Source organism: Trachypithecus francoisi, unplaced genomic scaffold, assembly GCF_009764315.1.
Source record: "Trachypithecus francoisi isolate TF-2019V2 unplaced genomic scaffold, Tfra_2.0 Lachesis_group14, whole genome shotgun sequence".
NCBI classification, from domain to species: domain Eukaryota; kingdom Metazoa; phylum Chordata; class Mammalia; order Primates; family Cercopithecidae; genus Trachypithecus; species Trachypithecus francoisi.
Window position 1 is genome coordinate 4,395,899 of NW_022681459.1, and position 13,201 is coordinate 4,409,099.

Sequence of the window (13,201 nt, forward strand, 5' to 3'; positions counted from 1 at the left end):
AAGTCGTAATGGCTTATTCAGATCCATCATGCTAAGGATTACTCAGGGACTGTTGAATAGACACGTTTCTCCTGCCAGCAAATGCATTTAGTCCCCTCTTTACACTACATTACGTTGTTATATGTTGCTTCTTCATGAGTTTTTAAAAAGGCCTAGGTAAGGAAGAGAGAATTCGTGCATATTGCATTGTTATATGTTGCTTCTTCACGAGCTGTTAAAAGGGCCTAGGTAAGGAAGAGAGAGAATTCATGCCATATGTCGGCCTCATCCTCTTTTTGGTTTTTTCATTTTCCCACAATCCTATTACCATAGTCCATTTCTTCACAAAAGAAAAGCCTAGGCAAAGTTAGTAAATATAAAATAGGTTACTTTTGAAGAAAGTATCTGGATATAGTCTATTTTCCATGAGTAGAATAATATATCAATGGGTACCATTTTTCACAGTAAAGCTATCTGAATAATTAAAGTTTAGCTTATCTAAACTGGGCCAGATATCTAATTAGCTATTTATTGCTGCTCCTGTTTGTGTCTGTTCCAGTAATTCACTTTTTATTCACCTGTACTTTTGCCATGGTATTGTTCAAATAAGGGAAAATAAAACTTTAAAAACTTCCTTGGGGCATAAGAAAAAGGCTGGAAAACAATATATCATAAACATAATGCATCCGTTTATGATTCTATCCACTTGTTTTCTGGACATGTCAAGTTATGTGAATTAAATGATTAATACTTAATACTGACCCTACCTATTTATTCTTCTTTAAAAATTATATTTGCAAGCTGCTACTGAAGCCAGTGTAGAAATGATTCCTAACAGATAGAATCCCAGTCTTAAAAGGTATCACAAATAACTGGATTCTAATTTCCTTCCATTTTCTCTTAGTTTTAACCTCATTATAATTTTTATATTTCAAACATACGTCTCTCTTTAATTTTTAAAAAACATTTACTTTTAATTTTAAACCTTTTTGTCACATGCTAGCTTTGAACAGATTCCAGTGAGATAGCTGCTCTAAGACATATGAAGTATATGAAGTCCTGATTTTGAAGCAGGATATCTCCAAGTGGTGCTGAGCTAGTTCTCCATGAACCTGTCAGGAGTAGTTTAGCCCTCAGGAGTATAGATCTCCACCTTGGCCCTAGCCCTAGCAGACCCCATCAAGCCTCATAGCCTCATGGGGTGGAAGACGCCTCCTCACTTAACACTCTGAGCTGTTTACAGGGATCATGGAAATATGGCTTGATGGACAGAGAAGCCTTCAGGGAATTAATGACACCAGTGCTTGTAGAATGGATAGACTCTTCACCTGGAGACAGAGTTCTTTTAAAACCAAGAGCCCTGGAGGCATTCAACTTCACTTGCTTTGTCAAGTTTCTCCTGGATTTCTCTTTTCTTCCTTAATGTTGTCAGGAGAATTGCTGTTCAGTACATGTCAAACTTTCCCCAAGTAGGATCATATACAGTGACACACCTCTTAGTAAAAAACCTTTTCACTTAAATTAAGCATTTTTGATATCTTCCACACTGGCAGATTGTAAGACTTCAGAAAAATAATATATTAGCAATCTAAAATATAATATTAAAAATGAAAACCAATACTGATTGATTGCTTTCTAAGTGATAGACTGTCAAGCACTTCACATGTATTGTCTCACTGAATAATGCATGTTCATTTAACAGTACATTGAAGGGATGTTAATTATTCTATACATAACTCAAAACGCAGATGCAAAATTTCTTTAATTCTGCCTTGTGGAAGTACACACACATTAGTGGCTAAGAGAAGTGTTTTATTTGTGTCCTTTTTTTTTTTTTTTCCTGTTTCTTTCTCTCTCTCTCTCTTTTTTAAAGAATTGAAGTTAGTTTTATTCAAAAGTCTACTGAGGACTGAGACCTAGAACCTGAGAGCAGTTCTGTCAGATCGTTCCAGCACAGGGCTTCAGCTCATTGCTTAGAGACGTGCGTTAGGGGTTCAGTACGTACAGAATCACATCACACTTGCTCAGAAGTTATATTAAAGCAGAATCACATCTAGGTTTGGGTATAAGAATAATTCTCATTATAGATTACAGAGGAATAATCACTAACCCCATCAGACATTATTTTATGTGTAGGAAAAGGCAAAAAAAAGGGTCATTCATCTTTCAAGGAATATAGTGACTCCGGCAAAAGACATGGAGGGCCATGTGCTCAGGCCTATTTTGTCTTCAAAGTGTTTGCCTTTTTCTTAGAAACAATAATTAATAAAGGAAATATTTTTAGTAGCTAAACCTAAGCAAAACATTACTGGCCTTAAAAGAGTCAAATAGGTACAAATTTTGTTTTCAGTAGTTTGAGGAGACCTGTGATTATATATGTTTTTAATTACTTATTATATTTAATGGATAATGTAATAGACAACACTCTCTTGCAATCAAGAATAATATGTAAATTGGTTTTTAAAAGAAAGAAGGTTTTAGGCTCTGTAACTGGTGTCAAAAGTCTAAATCAATATGTATTAGAATACTGTACTTATACTACATTAAATCTTCCTCAAGGATTAGTAAAGAAAGCATGTACACATCAGTTACAACAGAAATACTCTTGGGAAAATAAAGTGATGTGAATATTTTGCTAGTTGATGTACCTGAAATACATACCCGTGGCTTTTAGGAAATCAAGCATACAATCATCTGGGGAAGAGGTCAAATGAGGACAATTCAATTTTTACAGCTTATCTCTTTTGTTTGTTTGCTTCAGAGCTCACTCACTCACACACACAGATGCAGCTATGTCCCTGCCCCATGGCTTATATTTTTTTCTCACAAAACTCATGCAAACTCTTACATACCCATACACTACTTTATAGATACGAGGTTTCACACTTATGACTTGACTTTGATGTCTTATGTATTTTAAATATGTATAACAGAAATGATATGTTCCTTGCAACATTGTTGCAAAGATTAAATGAGGTAATAAATTGTAAAACAAAAACAGTTAAAAGTCTTAAACGTAGTAGCTATTGTTATTTTTATGTGTGCGATGATATCCTGTTACCACTATTGGCAATGATGTGATAAAACTAGGAACAGTCAGTGTGGTATGCTTATTCGATGCCAAATATTATGATGAATGTAGCTTTATATACCTCAGCCCATTTAATTTGAGTAGGCAATATTACCCCATTTTACAGCTAGAGAATATGGACTTAAATACAGGTATGTATGCCATTTGTTAAAAAAAGATTCACTTCTGAGAGCTCATAACAGAGTAGTTAAGAGCCTGAATGCTGTGGCCAGATCCTCTGGGTTCTAACCCTGGGCTCTGCCACTTCCTTGCAGCATGACTTGGGCCAGATGTCTATTTACTCTGTTGTCTCGGTTTCTTTATTTGTGAACTAGGAATAATATTCTTATCTATACTTCATAAGGCTGTTACAACTATTAAAGGAGGAATGTTTATGAGGCACTCTAGAATTGTGTCTGGCACATAGTAAGTGCTATACAAGTGCTTGCTTAATGAAATAAATAGGCTTTAAATTACATTCGACTGGTAGGAAAATTTCAAAAGCAATTTTTAATTGTCTTTTTTAGGGTTTTTATTCTTCTTTTTAAAATCAACCCCTAAGCATTTGGAAGGAATTTCTGTGAGTTTGTTATAACCCACAGATCTAAAAAGGTTTGTGTTAAAGTTATTTGGAAGCAATATTAGATTCAGAAGAGGGCAAATGACCTGACATTCTCAGATCATAAACATCTTTTGTGTAAGTCATGTCCACAGAATCCACTTGCTAGTTATGTTCCATCTCACTGAGGTACCTCCAAGAGCTTGACTATCACTGGTTCCAGTTTGAGGAGCTAGGCCCCTTTTGTAGTTAACCAGAATCCATATCCACCTAGAAAACATGTAGCTCCCAAACAATGAGAACACATGGACACATGGGGGGAAACAACACACGCTGGGGCCTGTGGGGTGGAGGGAGGGAGAGCATTGGGCAAAATAGCTAATGGATGCTGGGTGATACGATTTGGCGATGTCCCCACCCAAATCTCATCTTGAATTGTAACTCCCACAATTTCCATGTGTCATGGGAGGAACCCACTGGGAAATGACTGAATTATGGGGCGGGTCTTTCCTATGCTGTTCTCGAGATAGTGAATGAGTCTCACAGGCTCTGATGGTTTGATAAGGGGAAACCCGTTTTGCTTGGCTCTCATTCTTTCTTTGCCTGCCGCCATCCACGTAAGACGTGACTTGCTCCTCTTTGCCTTCCACCATGATTGTTGAGGCTTCCCCAGCCACTTCGAACTGTGAGTTCTCCATTACACCTCTTTCCTTTGTAAATTGCCCAGTCTAGTGTATGTCTTTATCAGCAGCATTAAATGGACTAATACACTGGGCTTAATACCAACATGATGGGTTGACAGGTGTACCAAACTGCCATTGCACACGTACCTATGTAAGAAACCTGCACATTCTGCACATGCCTGGAACTTAAAGTAAGTTAAAGGAAAAAAAAGAAAAAAATGTAGCTCCTTTCCTGATCCTATCTTCCACCCCAGATGGAAACTAACAAAGACCTTCTCACCTATCTACATTACTGCCACTTCAGTTGATTGCGTGTGATACCTTTCCTCCCTCAGAGAAGCACTGAGGGGCAAATAAATGTAAGGAAGAAAACACAATTATCTTTACACTGATATTTAGATTCCTTACAGGGACTCAGTGTTTATAAGTGATGTAAGTATTATTCTAATGCAAAACATTCTTTTCATTCTGGTCTTAGAGTCAGAGCAAGTGGTATTGTGGTTTAAAGTGATGAGATTAACCCTAGACCATCTCACTAAGGGTTATCTTTCTATTGAGAAATACCTTTTAAAGAGATTTCATGCGCATCCTTTGTAACTCTTCCCAGTACTTAAAACTTCACTACCAGGAAGCTGGTGGCAGAATTATAATGCTGCCTCCGGTCCACTCTGCTACCCTTTTGCAATTTGGCAGTTTCTTGAAGCACTTAAGCGGCTTGGTGCCTTCAGTCTGACACTTCAGATGTGGCCATCAGCTAATGATTCTTGGCTTAATGTTGCAGATGCAACTGTGAGCCTATAAATGAATAACAAAGGACTTTTTTTTTCTAATTTGGGGTTCAGTTGCATCATTAAACGTAAGTATATTGTGTTGATAAAATGGGATTGAAAAATAAAAACATTCAGGAGATTTCTATAGCAAATGTGTACTTAGGGGAGGTTCAAAGAATACTTGTGGAATTGAATTAAAAAAAAAACTACTTCAAGAAAAAAATAACTTATGATGCAGTTGTCTGAAGGGTCAAATCAAGGCAACATGGTTAGGCATTGCAAAACCCAGAAGTGTCCTAAGTCTAGAGGTAGGCACAGGATTTGTTGTACTCTTTTGAATAACACTTTTCTAAGAGCTGACAATGCAAATATATGCATCTGTTGTGAAAAATTGGCACATTTCCCAGTGAACTGTTTTCTGTATTTATCCAATGTGTATTTACTATACATTACTTATGAGCAGACAGAGGAATAAGTACTTGAGATATAAAACTCTCGTCAAACTGATAGTGTGGTATTTGTACTGTTTTTCTAAACACTTTGGGTTCAAATCTACAGCTATTACATCTTGTGGTTCTGATTAGGTGCATGTATTATGAGTAATGTTTTATTAATATTGTTGTGAAGAAATACAGGCTTTTATTGATTGGACACACAGTCTAAGTTACATAAGGCATTCTGTAATCTCCTCAAAGAACCCCAGGAACTCCCTAAATTGATCTGCTAATTGTTTTCTTGAGACTAAAATACAGCAAATAAATGAACTATGTAACAGAGGTTATACTGAAAAAGAAACTTCCTGGAAGGTTTTTCACTATATGGAAACGATGTTATAGTAGCAAACATAGGACTGAACTGGAATTTTTAAGTCTGCAAAGTTTTTATGTTTTTCATATAGAAATTGTCACTAAACATACTTTGGGTCAATATTGGTTCAGGCAGAATCTTAATATGGAGTTTGGAACAGTTGAAAACTGAGTGAGAAAACAGAGGGATATTTTCTTGAATTTTAAAGGTCAAAATCCATGCATAAATCTATGATAGTACTATGTAGCTTTGAATAAGTGCATTTGTTTTGAACAAAACAAAACAAAATAGTCATGGGGAGTTATTGTTTTAGTGAAAGATGCTTTGCTAGAGGTAAAATGTGTTCAGTTGAAAAACATTTACTTTTTTTTACAGTGGTGAATTTATTTAAATATGTATTTTTCTTCTTTTTTTGTAAAAAAAGGCTTTATTGAAGTATATACTTGATATACAGAAAAGTGCACACATTGAGTGTATATGCATCTTGTTGTATTTGTATACGTGCATATACCCATCATACCATCATCACAACCAAGGTATTAAACGTTTTTATAATCTCCAAAAATTTCTTTGTTTTTTTGTGTGTGTGTGTGTGTGTGTGTTGTAACAATACTTAACATTAAATCTACCCTCTTAACATATCATAAAATGCACAATGTTGTTAATTATGGCTACTAAACTGTACAGTAGATCTCTAGAACTCATTCATTTTGCATAACAGAAATTTTATAGCTGAAGAACAATTCTCCATTTTCCCCTCCCCTCAGCTTCTGGCTACCACCATTTTATTCTCTGTTTCTATGAGTTTGACTGTTTTTGATATCTCATGTAAGTGGAATCATGCAGTATTTGTCCTTTGTGGCTGACTTATTTTACTTAGCATAATATCCTTTAGGTTTATCTATATTGTTGCAAATGGCAGAATTTCCTTCTTTTTCAAGGGTGAATAATAAGGCAACATTTACTATTTAAGTATTGTAATTTCCCTTGTGTAAATAGTTTCAATTTTTATAATGATAGGGACAGCCAAATCATATTTAATTTTATGTTACTCCGTTGGCATATTGGTTCCAGATAAATGGCTCAGAATTAGCCTCGTCTTGTTGTTCTTTGAAAAACTTCATTCAAATAGATAAAATGTCCCAGAAATACACTCTGATTACTGAAGCTTTTGAAATAAACAAACCCACTTTAAGACAATATTGGGTTTCACACATATTTATTTTAAGACAATATTGGGTTTCAGACACATTCACCACAAAGAATTCCGTGACACGTAAAAGAGAAAAATATTGGCAAACTATATGGTACATTGATTTTCTAATTTTTAGTATACTGAAGCATTGCCTTCTCATCATTCTTCCTTCATAGACAATTGAGTCCAAACTCTACTCACGATTTTCTTCGTGAATACAATTCCATTAAGTTGAATAGCTTAGATTCAGTAGTCATTTTTATTCATTCTTATACTTTAGCCTATATGCTAAAAATGTAGAAGTTGTATTATATGTGTGGTGATTGTTACTCTAATTGCCTTAATTCTGTGTTAGTACTCAACACATATTTTTTCATTTTTAAAGGAAACTAAACTTAAAATAAGACAAAGAAATACACTTTTCTTTCTCAAAGTACAAACCCAGGGGTTGACAAATGATTAATATGTGTCTAGTGAGCACAATTAATTGGGCTATAAAATAGAAGTTACACAAAGCATGTTTTATTTAGATTATGTTATATATAATTTAATTATATAATAAAGCATATAATGAGGATAATGTTAAAAAGAATCTATAACTTAAAGACTCCACATTTTCTCTTAATGCTATACAACCTAATTGAAATTAACAACATATTGAAATTGTTGGCTGACTTGCTTTTCTAAAGAATAACATTTGGGTATCAAATCAGGCAGGCTGGAGGGATGGACACAGGGCAAATAAAGCCAGACAGACACAGACATATGATATCAACTGTTTTGAAATCGCTGCCATATTCAAATTATCATATGGCCAACTTCTACTGCTCATAGTTAGAATTATTAGAAAGAAAACTGGTTCAACTCAGTGAAGTCTCCTGGTGGGCCACATATGTCAGCAAGTAACTGGAAAAGTTTCATCCGGCTGTGAAGATCTATAGCCAGAACTCTTGACAAATTATGATGGCAACTTATTTGCTGCTTTATCTGTGTCCCATGTTTAAACACTTCATAATAGTCTCATTGATCTTTTCACAAAATCCCAGCCGTCTACATCCTCTTTTACACATTTGTTTTATTTAATCAGGGACCCACTTTGCCACAAATGTGGTTTGCTTGTGCTGCCTTTGTCTCCCTCATGTAAGGTTTTATAAAATAATGCAACTTATTCATGGGTTATAACTAGAAAAAAATATGGCATTCAAATCCCAGCTCTCGAGAAAGATAAAAACAAAACACTTAAAAACAAACTTGAGTTTTTAGGAAAGTTCGAAATTTCTGCAATTTTCAAATGACTCCATTGAAGCTTTTTAGCATTGCATTATGAAAGATCCATCAAGTTTTGACAGCTTTGTTTGTTTGAGCAAGGTAAAATGTAAAACATAGCAATATTGTTAAGCTTTCAGGAAGCAAGATTCTCCCTGGACAGTACAAGAAAAGCATTAACAGGGACCACTTTCTAATAATCTTAGAAGACATACTTACTTCTGAATATTTACTCAAATGTTTCAACAATGGGTTTTTTTGAAGTTGGTAGAATTTTTAGTGTGGCAAATATTTAAATGGTCCAGATTCCCTATGTATGTTATATGTAATACTACCATGTTCCATATTTACTCTGTACTGGGGCAAGTGTATGGTAGGAAGGATACGTAGATGGGTAGAAACACAATATTATATGTCTTTGTTCAAATATTTAATGTTGGTATTAAATATTAATAAAGTGTTAAATATCAGAAGTTTTGGCTAATAACTTAGCTGAGAAAAAGGTCGAATATTGCTTTCAGTTGCCCCCATTTTTTAAAGGATAAGTATACATAAATAGTTTGTCGTAATCAGTGCTATGGTCTGAGTAGACAGCAAGGCAAGAAAAGAAATGATCAGTGCATGGGAGATAAAGGAGTATTTTAAGGTAAAATCTGAAGCTTGGGTTTTGATGAAGCAGTGATAAAAAGGGATATTTTCTTCCTTTGACTTTCAGGGGAAATTATATTATATAATATTTGTCTCAAATAGTTGAAGTTCACTACAACTCTTGCTGAAGGGCAATATTTTTATTTATTGTTTTTTTTTTGAGACAGAGTCTCTCTCTGTCGCCCAGGCTGGAGTGCAGTGAATCTCAGCTCACTGTAAGCTCCGCCTCCCGGGTTTATGCCCAGCTAGTTGTTTGTATTTTTTAGTAGAGACAGGGTTTCACCGTGTTAGCCAGGATGGTCTCGATCTCCTGACCTCGTGATCCGCCCGTCTCGGACTCCCAAAGTGCTGGGATTACAGGCTTGAGCCGCTGCGCCTGGCAATATTTTTATTTTTAAGGGCCCCACTGTTGTCATTCTCTCAAGCTGAAGTTTAGTCTTTAGCACTACAGTTTTGCGATGAATAAATCATCTACTTTCTTAGTGTGTGTCAGAAAGTTTTAAAGCTCAGGTAATAATAAGAGGTTATTTTTCTTATTTCTTTTGAACTGTTGATAGTAGCCAAAGACAGTGACACTTTGGTGAAGCAGATTTGCCAAGGGAGACTTTGCAGACTTCATAGACATTGTGTACTGCAGAGTATTCTGTTCTGCAAAATCATTCTACAGGGCTTCTTAGGGATTTCCTGTTTCTTTTTCAGAGAAAACTGCAAATCAACTCAGTTCACTCAACAAATATTGAGTGCCTACTATGTGCAGAACATTTTTCTATGTGCATCTTTAATATTCTGTTTTTAAGTGAAAGTGATGTCTTTTAATCTGACAAGCCCATTTAACTCTGTATTTGAAGTTTATGCGTGTTGCATCCCCTCTGTTTTGACATGTAAAGATTTAAAGGACATTGACATGAACGAGGATTGGTGGATGGGCATTTGAAGGCTGATGGCGTGAGTGTTTGGGTATTCAGCCAGTGGCATTATGATCTTCCCAGACAACAATACTAAATGACATGGTGATTTCTGCTCCCTTGCTCTCATTTGTCATCACAATCATTCTTCCTTTGATACTCAATTCTCTTCTGTCTTTTACTTTTAAGTTCTACTGACAATCTGCATGTCAGGCCTTTCTTTTGTCCTTAGATTATTGCAAGAGCCTCTGACTTCCTGTCTGAATGGTAATCTAGATTAGTATTTCCAATGCATTCCTATGAGTCTGCCCCTTGCCAGCTGAAAAATGGTAAAGAATAATCTTAAAGCACTCCATATTGCTATTATTAATGTATATAGAATTATAAAATAACTGGAATCTTCCAGCAGATAGTTGGACATGTGAGTGAATGGAGGCCCAAGAAGCTTAAGTGATTAAGTTCAGGTTTATTAATTATTAGGAAGAAATATTGGAACAAAAACAGAGTTCTATTAAATTTCAGGTCTGTGTACTCTCTCTTCTTACAAAATATCTTGCATTAAATTTAGTGTTTTCTTCCACCATGTAAGAGCTCCCACGAGCAGGGATTATGAAAAGACCCCCAGAAGAAACAGAAGAGAATTCGTGAACATGGTCACCATGCTGAAATATATGGTGAAAATACAAATGTAAAAGAAAATAGTTCAATTATGCTGGTGTATCTGTTGTTTAAACTTAATTGCATATAAAATATGGCTGGAGTGGTATTGTTGTTGTTCAGTAAATGGATAAATAAATGAGTAAAGAAATAGTACATAGAACGTGATATTTAGCATAAAATTTTAGTGTAAAATCTTGTTGGAAGTTCTAGTAACTATCTCAAGGATTAGAAACTATCTGGATCATAAACATACCGGTAACTACTACTGTGGGAATCTGATTGGCTTTTAAAAACTTTTTGTTTTAAAATTTTATGCATTATTTGTTTAATTTTTCCAATGACTTGCCCACATAGGTAACCTGATTAATAATGCAGTCTTTATGGACTTATTTTCATTTTGTATCTCATGTTTTCACTCTTACCAGTGTTTATTGGGGTCACCTCTCAAATAAACTGTGTTCACTCAAATCTGTGTTTTAGTTTCTTCTCTGGGAGAACCCAACATAAGACAATTTTTTTTTCTAGGATACAATTTTATCTCTAGTTGTCTGCGCTGCTCATTCAAAAGGAGGTCTGATGCTCATCTCTAGGAATTTCCCAAGTGTACAGCGCTATCATTTTGGTCAGATATCCCTGTGACTGCTTCCACTTCTCTTCTGTCTCAGGACTTTGTCTTTCTATCTTAAGTTCTTGCCAAAATTAGGGATAATCTCAGCCTACTTTGATGAAATTTTTAAGACAGTGAGTTTTAGAGGTTGAAGGAGTATTATTTTGTTTTCTTTATTGTGTACCCAAGACAATGGTAAGTAATAGACAAATATTACAGATCATTGATTTTCTGCTTTTTTTTTTTTTTTTTTTGAGATGGAGTCTTGCTCTGTTGCCCAGGCTAGAGTACAGTGGTGTGATCTCGGCTCACTGCAACCTCTGCTGCCCAGATTCAAGCAATTCTCCTGTCTCAGCCTCCTGAGTAGCTGGGACTACAGGCATGTGGCACCACACCTGGCTAATTTTTGTATTTTTAGTAGAGGCGGGGTTTCACCATATTGGTCAGGCTGGTCTCGAACTCCTGGCCTCAGGTGATCCAAAGTGCTGAGATTAAAGGCCTGAGCCACTGTGCCCGTCCATTTTCTGCTTCTTCTGGTAAGACTGTTAAGACCACTTACTAGCATTGGATCTTCATTTAGTTGGCTTTTGGGGATAGATATGAAGGGATTTGTAGAAAACATACATTCAGGCTTTTTGGGCACAAGCTGGTTGGTTACTACTTCAAAGATTGGAGGTATCAGTGTTGAGAAGGCAGAGTCATGTGGAAGAGAGCAAAGGAAACCACATGTAGGGAATGCTAATAGTTGGTTCAACAGGAGATTGTATAGCAAAGGCAAGGAATTAACTTAGGTGCCCATCAATGGTGGAATGGATAAAGAAAATGTACATATATACCATGGAATACTACACAGCCATTAAAAAGAATGAAATCATGTCCTTCCCAGCAACATGGATGAAGCCAGAGGCCATAATCCTAAGTGAGTTAATGCAGGAACAGAAAACTAAATACCACACATTCTCACTTATAAGTGATAGCTAAATATTGAGCACACATGCACATAAACATGGGAACAACAGACACTATGGACTACTACACAGAAAGGAGATGATATAGTTTGGATATTTGTCCGTGCCCAAATCTCATGTTGAATTGTAATTCCCAGTGCTGGAAATGGAGCCTGGTGGAGGGATTTGGGCATCCCGATGGATGCCTCATGGCTTGGTGCTGTCCTTACCATAGTGAGTAAGCTCTCACAAGATCTGGTCATTTTGAAGCGTGTGGTACCTTCACCTGTACTCTGTCTTGTTCCTGCTCTTGCCATATGACGTGCTTACTCCTGCTTTGTCTTCCGCCATGAATAAAAGCTTCCTGAGGTCTCTTCAGAAGGCAAACAGAGGCTAATTTCATGTCTGCTGTGCATCCTATAGAACTATGTGCCAATTACCACTTTTCTTTATTAATTACCAAGTCTGCGGTATTTCTTTATAGCAGTGCAAAAATGGCCCAATACAGAAAATTGGTACAGAGAGTGGGATGTTGCTGTAAAGATACCTGAAAATATGGAAACAACTTTGGAATGGGTAATAGGCAGATGCTGGAAGAGTTTGGAAGGCTTAGAAGACAGGAATATGAGAAGTTTAAAACTTCTTAGAGACTGGTTAAATGGTTGTATACAAAATGCTGATAGTGACATGGACAATGAAGTCCAGTCTGATGAGATCTCAGATGGTGATATGGTTTGGCTCTGTGTCTCCACCCAAATCTCCCATTGAATTATTATCTGTAGTGTTGGAGGAGGGGTCTGATGGGAGGGGATTGGATCATAAGGGTGGATTTCCCCCTTGCTCTTCTCATGATAGTGAGTGAGTTCTCATGAGTTCTAGTTGTTTAAAAGTGTGTAGCATGGCCGGGCGCAGTGGCTCAAGCCTGTAATCCCAGCACTTTGGGAGGCCGAGACGGGCAGATCACGAGGTCAGGAGATCGAGACCATCCTGGCTAACATGGTGAAACCCCGTCTCTACTAAAAAAATACAAAAAACTAGCCGGGTGAGGTGGCGGGCGCCTGTAGTCCCAGCTGCTCGGGAGGCTGAGGCAGGAGAATGGCATAAA